Genomic DNA, 10,236 nt, shown 5'->3' on the forward strand with positions numbered 1-10,236 from the left:
TAAGAGGGAGTTCGATCTCCAGTGGGGCCTTCTCACACCTAATAAATAGGCAGAGTCTTGAGGGGACACGTCACCAGAAAGAACTGGCGCGCGCTGGGGGTCAACCGTGGGACAAACGTAGAGCGCCGAGTGGGTATCGTTTAGCTGCTGGTGTCACGCCGGAAGACAACAAAACAGGGAACCGCCCTGTAGGATTAGATATGGGTGTTGAGAAGGTGGGGGACTAATAGAGAACAAATAGCGCCATGGGCTGTAGGACACTCACACCGTCCAACAGTCTGAAAGGGCGTGGCCATGGCAGGGCTTGCAGAGGGAAAAAATATATAGAGAACGAGCTGCAGGCCCAAAGCCACGGTAGACTAATAGAAAACACAGGGTCGAGTGTACAGAAAGACTGCCGGTGTTGTGTTTCTGCTTTCAAGGGGGGAATGACACCGACAGCGATGGAGATGGCCAGGAGACAGACTGGAGGAGGAGGAAGCCGCAGGGGCCAGGCACCGCAGCCTGGTACACAGATGATCCACGACGAGAGGGAGGAGACGGCGGCGGTGGAGATGAGCCTCAACCAAGATGACCGACAGGGCGGAGATGACCGACGGGGCGGAGACGGCCGACGAGGCGGAGTCCAGCGGTCGCAGGCGGTGTTGCCCAGGGGAGAACGAGGCGGACATCGGAGGGGCCTTCCCGGCGGAGACGCTGTTTAGAGAGCGTTTAGAAACAACAGAGCACGGGCGGTGAATCATGAACAAAACAGGGACTTCCTTTCAGAGTCAATCAGGAGATCGAGAGACGAGACAACAGCGAGAAGTCCTGTGTTCATTGATTAGGAGTATGAGATATAAATGGAGGATTCATATATAAGATATATGTATAGAAGGATATATATATATAGAAGGTAGATAAGAGGGAGAACAGTAAAACAACAGGATATAATTATTGGAAGCAGACAGGGGGGGCTCCAATGGTTATGAGTCGTTGGATGTTGTTGGTTGTGGTGGTCGGTTTCGGTTCCCTTTGTGCACGAAGGGGGGCGCAAACAGACATCAGGCAGCAAGATCACTGGGTTGACCGTGGGCCGTCTTCATTTCTTGTGCACGGGAGATGAGGTTGGTTTGCTTCAACCACAGGCTATTTTTGGCATAATTAATTGAAAAACCAAATAATGATTTATGATTCTGAAGGGGTGATAAGAATCAAGGGGGGATTGAGAGAAACCGGTGCTTTTTCAATGTATGTGATGTATAGATTGGGGAGAGATGACAGCTAAAATGGTAAAACAACGAAATGTGCATGGAAGCAGGAGACGGTGATAGAACGGTGGTGGAACCAGTGGTTTCACAGGCACAGGCCGCGTCAGCGAGGGTTTTGTTATGAATTCCTTAGAGGAACATCTGAGATTAGAGTGTACTGTCTCCCAGGACAAGAGGGAGAGAGGTTCATCTTAATGAAACGTGAGTTTATTAGTGTTAAAGGTTATTCAGTTGTCATGACAACACGTCGCATGACAACCAGAAGGCAGGGCCGTCGTTGCGACGACGAACATCTATAAGTCGGACGGTGTTTCCGGGTGTAAGGCAGACTAGAATCTGACCGAGAGCGAGTAGGACTGAGATCACACAGAGGACCTTCTCTCCTCTCATCACGAGAGAGGGGGGGGGGGGGGGGGGAGGAAGAATGCCACGACATCAGTAGCTTCGGCTACCACGAGGATGGTCTTAGGCTAACGAACAGGCCTGAACACTATTGGACTGAATCACAAAAGGACAATCTGAACACACCGAAAGATCATTAGAATAGACTCTTCAAGGACGATACAATTTGATAACATCTGATAACATCTGATTATGAGGTTTCTGTTTAGAGAAATAAAACAACGCTTTTCCTCACAAGGTATCTCACGTTGTCGAAGTGTCGAATTCTTACGGAAGTGGAGGAGTATTATGGTTTATGGATTGCACTAATGGGGGAAGATAAGGATCTTATCTACCAGTATCGGAGACGTCAGGACCATTAAAAGTACACAACGCAGAGGAATTGGATGGAGAGCCAAACAGACGAAGACGTGATACTGGCCAGTTTGATCACAATCTAACATCATATTTTGTTTTATTTGTCACATAGAAAGTACATGATGTGAAATGATTGGTTCTGTATGAGCCTCCTGAGAATGTGCAGTAAAAAGTCCAAACACTATACAAAATATACAATATAAAATATACTAACTAAAGTACAACCTAAAGTGCAAACTTTAAAAAAAATGCTAAATGCTAAAATTAAGTATGTATATTTGCTAAATATATGCCAAAGAATTATAACAATAAATACAAAAAAAGAAATTCAAAATGCAAAAATTAGGTATTGGATATTTGTTGTACTTTTATGTATAAGATAAGATATACCTTTATTGATCCCCTTGGGGAAATTCCAGTGACACACACATACAGCTCATCGTCTCATTAACACCATCATATCACAATCATTAAATTTTTACAGTAACAACGGCACAACATAAATTCAAACAGACATGTACATTTGTTGACACATGTCGACTACAGAAAGCCTGAGACACCATATGCAACAACAACAAAGTGATTAAACAAAGTGTCGTCGCGCCAGGTGGCGGGAGGGAGGGTGGAAAGATTGTCCAGCGGGGAGGGGCAGGGACAGGGACGGCTTTGGTGATGAGACAGTCTTAGGCTCCCCCCTCCAGCGCGCGTACATGTATGTAGTTTATTTAATTTATTATATATTTTTTATTATTATTTTGTTTTCTCTCTCTTCTTTTTCTTTCAGCTTTTCTCGTCAGGGGTCGCCACAGCGGATCATCCGTTTCCATCTGTTCGTTTTCTCTCTCTCTTGTGTTTAAATTGTTGTTATTTCCCCCTTATTTCAGTCTATAAAGGTGCTGTATGTGGTATTTGAAATGTGAGTTCTCTCTCCTGATTGGATGACGTGGGAAGCGAATGGATACCAGAACATTTATTTTCTGTTTATTGCAGAGTGGAGGGACCGGAAGACCCATGTTACATTCTGACACTCAGAATGTAGAGCTATTATTTTAACAAACAGAAATACCACTTACAATACTGATTATTTAAGTGAGGATCTATATTTGTACATGTATGTTGTTTGCATTGAAAAAAAATATATAGGCCTATTATTGAAAAAATAAAAAGATCAGAAACAAATTTCAAACCTTTGTAAACGAATAATTGCAGAGATAATTTTCTCTTCCCAAAACTACACGGTGCAGCTTTAATAACAGCTTTAATAAGAAGTCCAACATTAATTGGTTTGTCAACATTCTATTAGCAGCCGGCCGCAACTGCATACCGCTGGCTCGCTGGACCTGTGTGCTCTGAAAGACCTCACTAATATATGAAGACATGACTAACTACTCAAACTTAAACAATGTACATTATGTATAAGTCTTATCTGACCAACATATCACCACGTTCCCTCTAGATGTCTAAAGAACAAGCAAAACAGAATTATTTGCCCTCTCCCTCTTGTCATCTACACACCCCTGATCTGATCTACACCATCATGTGACCATCATGTTCACAATGTACACAATTACTATATATATATATATATATATATATATATATATATATATATATATATATATATATATATATATATATATATATATATATATATATATATATATATATATATATATATATATATATATATATTATAATCCATATAATATATAATGCTGTATATACCATATATATGATATATATAAATATGTATATATGTATTCTTACCATATATATATCTATCCACATCTGTCTGTACCTGCATATAATCATTATATCTGTAGATACTATATCTATATCTGTACATATACCTTACATACTTTTACTAGTTACACTGCTGACCAGTCCGACTTACTACCTACCATAGTGTCTTTATACCTGTATCACTGTACATATTAATACTACAACTCTGTACATACATCTGATTAGCACTATTACTCAGTAGTACTAATTTATATATTTTATACCCAGTTTAATCACCTGTACATTGTATATTACTAATTGCACTTTACTGTTAGATTTGCACTCTGGTTGAATGCCAAACTCATTTTCGTTGTGCTGTACTTGTGCTGTATGATGACAATACATTTGAATCTAATCATATATATATATGTTATTGAAGAGAGCAATATGCCTACTGAAAGTGAGTACATTTAAACTATTTAAAATCCACAAAGAGAGTAGAACGGAAGGCGTATACTGCAGGTATGTGTTAGTAATACATTATCCACATGTTTGACAGCTGGTGAGCCTGACTGAAGATGATGGGTATTTGTCTCCAGGACCACCCAGGAACAACACGTATGCTGCTTAGACTCAAATTGACCAATGACAATGCACCGCCAACTGGCGTTAAACCCGTCCATTCTGAGCCGACACAGTTTTGTGCTGTTCAGAAATATTGCTCTCCTTCTACTGGATGGGATGGTCCAAAAAGGCTTGTCTCTGCTCTTTTTATATGATTGCCGTTCTAATCAAACATCATTTAGTCTGAGACTCACCCTCCTCCTCACCCGTCCTCACCCCTTCCCTGGAGCCCCCAGCCCAGGGCCTGTCGCCAAGGCAACCAGCAGCTCATTTCTGAAGTGTCAGTTTGCATTATTGTCTTCACGCTCTCCAGCGATAACCCCTCTCCCCCTCTCCCCCTCTCTCTCTCTCTCTCTCTCTCTCTCTCTCTCTCTCTCTCTCTCTCTCTCTCTCTCTCTCTCTGTCTCCCCGTCTCTCTCTCTGTCTCTCTCTCTCTCTCTCTCTCTCTCTCTCTCTCTCTCTCTCTCTCTCTGTCTCTCTGTGTCTCTCTCTCTCTCTCTCTCTCTCTCTCTCTGTCTCTGTCTCTCTCTGTGTCTCTCTCTCTATCTGTCTCTCTGTCTCCCCGTCTCTCTCTCTGTATCTCTCTCTCTCTGTCTCTCTCTCTCTCTCTCTGTCTCTCTCTCTCATTGTATTGTTTATTTAGTTTTTCTAATCTGTCTTTCTGCTCCTCTTCCATTCTGTTATGCTTTCAATATTTTCTGTACCCCCCCTCCTCTCTTTCTGTCACACACACACACACACACACACACACACACACACACACACACACACACACACACACACACACACACACACACACACACACACACACACACACACACACACACACACACACACACACACACACACACACACACACACACACACACACACACACTGCTGCTGCTGAGAATGTCATTGTAGGCATTTGGATGTGTTTCATTTTGCCATGAAAAAACGTGTCATCTTATGATTACATTTCCATAAAATGTGTTTTGAGTATTTTTGAAGGAATTATGCCATACTTTAAAATATCTTAGATCCAATGCATATAAATATAAATATATATATATTTTTTTATTGTAAATCTATTGAAATCCAATGGCAATGTAAAAAATACTGCTACCATATATCAAAATTCTGGAAATAATAGCATAATAGATCGGAAGGCACCGAAGTATGGATTAAGGTATTAACACCTAATGCATGGATGATGGAAGACCCACATGTCACGGCTCATTAAAGAATCATCCAGAGGAATTTAAATGTCGCCTTATGAACGCCTGCGTTCCTCCCGTACGGCTGTAGGCAGGGGTGTAAAAAGTACCCAGAGATTATACTTAAGCGAAAGTATGGGTACCGTCTCAAAATTGTACTTAAGTAAAAGTCAGTATCTGGCTAAAAACACACTTGAGTAAAAGTCCAAAAGTTTCTACTTTTAAATGTTTTATTAAGTACTAAAAAGTAAAAGTAAAAACTTTTTTTTATTCCGGGGCAATGAAATGTTCCGTTTCGTCCTCTTCATTACTTGTACTATCGTTTGTGGCCATCTTCTGTAGCTTGTCACTCTGACTGTCTATTCTTCTGATAGCAGGTGTTTAATCAAAGATCCCCGTCACCAACGCAGGAGATGCTGGGTTCGAGCCCAGCTCTCGGCGTTGCTACCAGTTTGGCTGGTCGTTCATACTAATACAATTGGCAGTATTAAGGGGTGGGAAGCTGGTGGGTGGGAATCTGGCGTTGTGGACAGCGACGCCTACAGGTCAGGTCTCGGTGCTTGCTCAGCGGGGGCAGGACTTGGTGGAGATAGCATGCCCTCCCACGCGTTACACTTCACCAATGAGAGTCCTCGCTGCCAAGTGAAAAGACGTCACTGGCAGTCGCCGCACGTATCGGAGATTCGGAGGAAGCGTGCGATCGGCTTCGGGACGCCCTTGTACCGACCAGTAGGAGGAACATGCGCACAACAACCAGGTAGGGGAGGGGGGGAATTAGCATAACGACTAAATTGGGATGGGGAGAAAAATTGAAAAATCAGGCGGAGAAAAAGAGGATACAAAAATAAAAAAGATCCCCGCTTTCTAGTCTTGCACAAGGACCAATCAGCATGGGTATGGGCGGGTTAATTTTCCATTGATGGGGATTTGATTGGCTGTTTTTAAATAAAGTGTGGCCGCAGGATTAATAGCGTTAACGTTAGTTCGGCCAGAGAAACAAATATATTTGTTATATATAATTAAAATAGTTGGACCTGCGAGATTTGTACTTTGTACTTTGGTCTGCATTTTAAATGTAAGGAGTAAAAAGTATGGTTTTTCTCTCTGAAATGTAATTGAGTAAAAGTACAAGTATACAAACATAATAATACTTGAGTAAAGTACAAATCCCCCAAAACAGTACAGTACAGTAACAAAGTACAATTACTCAAGTACTTTACACCCCTGGCTGTAGGTGCAGCAAGCCCACACTGTGGCTGCCTTATGAACTCACCACAATGTGCCCATGTATCTAAAAGTAAGCTAAAAACATATCATTTCACCTTGGCCTTTTAATATGGATAACATTTAAAGACATGATTATTGCATGTATTGTAATGAGAGCTATTTCACTGCATTATTTTTATCCTGTCTATTGTATACTTATTTTATGCCTATTCTTATGTCTGCACTTTATACATTGCACTACTTTTATTGTCTTTTTATGCCTATTCTTATGCCTGCACTTTCTGCATTGCTTTTATTCTGTCAACTGTATGCCAATTTGATGCCTATGTTCATGTTATGCTATTTGCTGTGAAGCACTTTGAGCTGCAATCCCTGTATGAAAGGTGTTATATATAAAGTTATTATTATTATTATCTACCAGGGTAGGTTCTCTGAGAATGGAGGCTCTTTTTCAGCGATGCCCTGCTTCACACTCAAGTCAAATTTATACTCAGACGTCAAAGTGGTTGACACTATAAAGACCGTATGGTAGTAAGTCATGCTGCCCAGCAGCGTAACTAGTGAGAGTATAAAAGGGATATGTACAGATATAGTATCTACATATATGTAAAGGATTATATGCAGGTATGTACAGACAGATGTGGATAGATATATATACGGTAGGGGATAGGACTTTGGTGATGAAACAGTCTTAGGCCCCCCCCCCCTCCAGCATGCGTACTAGTCGGCTGCCGTCACCATCACGTGGGAGTGGCGCCAGGCGTACACGCGGGAGGGGGGATTGGGTAGGGATTGGGGGTGGGGGAAGCCGCTCGCCACTCTTATCTCCCAGAGGGCCTTCGACTCCACAGCTCTCTGGTTCGACCTTGGTCCAGGAATTTGTTTTGGCTGACTGACTGGCACATTTATCCCAGCCACGTCACTTTAAATTTGATTTGAATAGAGTGAAATATAACTCTATTGATTTGAGTGGAGTGAGTTTTAACAACTCCGTCCAAATGACTGAATGCATTATTAGTCCAAGTGTCCAAGTGTACGGAGTTGGACCTCTGACGTTACACGAAAGTAGAAGTTCATTTTGGTAGGTCCTGTGCGCGGTAAACAGATCCAAAATCTTCTTATTGCAGAGAGTTATACGGGTTATATGCAGGTGCACAAGTAGGTATATAGGAGGATTATATGTAGGTATTGTGACGAGCCTGGTGGTGTTCAGACTCGTCACAGTTCAAAAACAAACACACTTGAATGTCCACACAAGAGCAATATCAATCAATACGAATATTTATTGATTATGGGCTGAATTCAGTTTGATGAGAGAATGGTCATAATACAGTCCGATGGTCAAAACACAAAACAGGCTCTCGTGCAAAAAGAAGGGATTGTTTAATACTCAGAGTAGTCGTCCGGTCCAGGGTCAGTACACAAGGGGGTTTCTCAGCCAGTCCAGGGTCCAGTACACAATGAACACCTTCTCGCCTTCACCAGCTCTCCTCTCACTACCTCTCGCCTCACAAAACTCCGAATATAACAATCTCTCACTCTCTCTCAATACAATTCCAACCTCACCTCCACTCAACTTACCTCTGACTAACCTAGTGCATTTGTAGTGTGTGTGTCGGGGGTGTGTGCACGTGAGATGTGGGTGAACTAATGATGCACAGGTGTGTTCTATTAGTACTAATCAGCTACCTACTTGTTTTTACTCCTTCCGTGGCAATAATATCTCCCGTCCTTCACATATATATGAGAGGGGGGGTGATATCTGCCACAGTATATTCAGACAGATATGGATATATATATATGCGGTAATCTGTCTGTGAGGTATCATCCTCTCATGCATAGAGAGTTGACCAGGTATAGTGTAATTTGCTATTTATACTCAAACGTCAAAAAGTGGGGCAACGATGGCTCGGGAGGTAGAGCAGTCGTCTGGTAATCCAGAGGTTCTTGGTTCGATTCCCGCTCCTCCCGGGCTGCGTGTCGAAGTGTCCTTGAGCAAGACACTTAACCCCTAACTGCTCCCAATGAGCAGGTTGGCACCTTGCACTAGGAGCTGCCCGGTACAACCACAGTCTGACACTGTTGACCACTAGGAGTTGCCCAGTACAACCACAGTCTGATACTGTTGACCACTAGGAGCTGCCCAGTACAACCACAGTCTGACACTGTTGACCACTAGGAGCTGCCCAGTACAACCACAGTCTGACACTGTTGACCACTAGGAGTTGCCCAGTACAACCACAGTCTGACACTGTTGACCACTAGGAGCTGGCCAGTACAACCACAGTCTAACACTGTTGACCACTAGGAGCTGGCCAGTACAACCACAGTCTGACACTGTTGACCACTAGGATCTGCCCAGTAAAACCACAGGCTGACACTGTTGACCATTAGGAGCTGCCCAGTACAACCACAGTCTGACACTGTTGACCACTAGGATCTGCCCAGTAAAACCACAGGCTGACACTGTTGACCACTAGGAGCTGGCCAGTACAACCACAGTCTAACACTGTTGACCACTAGGAGCTGCCCAGTACAACCACAGTCTGACACTGTTGACCACTAGGATCTGCCCAGTAAAACCACAGTCTGACACTGTTGACCACTAGGATCTGCCCAGTAAAACCACAGTCTGACACTGTTGACCACTAGGATCTGCCCAGTAAAACCACAGTCTGATACTGTTGACCACTAGGAGCTGCCCAGTACAACCACAGGCTGACACTGTTGACCACTAGGATCTGCCCAGTACAACCAGCCTGACACTGTTGACCACTAGGATCTGCCCAGTAAAACCACAGTCTGATACTGTTGACCACTAGGAGCTGCCCAGTACAACCACAGTCTGACACAGATAATGTAAAAAGGATTATATGCAGGTATGTACAGACAGATGTGGATATACAGTATATACTGTAAGAATAAACATTTATATATATAGAACATTTCTAACCTTACCTTTGTGGCTACGATGTTAAAATGTTGGTTATCTCATGTGTTGACATCTGTCACGACGAAATGTAAACCATCATAAGGCTGTATGTCCGCGTGTAGGCTCAGACACCCAACCCACAGTGAGGTCATAACATCACATTTACATTTTGTCATTTAGCTGACGCTTTTATCCAAAGAGACTTACAAGTTCTGTACGACAAGTCAGCAGGATGGGTAAAGCTTACAGCTGAGAAACAATGTTCATCAAACAGTGCTGAAACTTGGGTGCTGCAGTGTTGAGTGCATAGTAGTAAAGACATGTTAGTATAGTAGGAAGAGTGCATGATAGTATAAGACAGTGAGTAAGGTTTAGTGCTTTGTTTGTGTTTTTTTTTCTTTTCTTCATTTCAGATATTGATTGAAGAAGTGTGTTTTTAGTCGATGGCGGAAAGATTGGTCTGGTTTCAGCTGTCCTAACTGTGTTGGGAAGTTCGTTCCACCATTGTGGAGCGAGGATCGAGAAT

The sequence above is a fragment of the Notolepis coatsorum genome (assembly GCF_963971535.1).
Source record: "Notolepis coatsorum genome assembly, chromosome: 11".
In the NCBI taxonomy this organism is placed as follows: Eukaryota; Metazoa; Chordata; class Actinopteri; order Aulopiformes; family Paralepididae; genus Notolepis; species Notolepis coatsorum.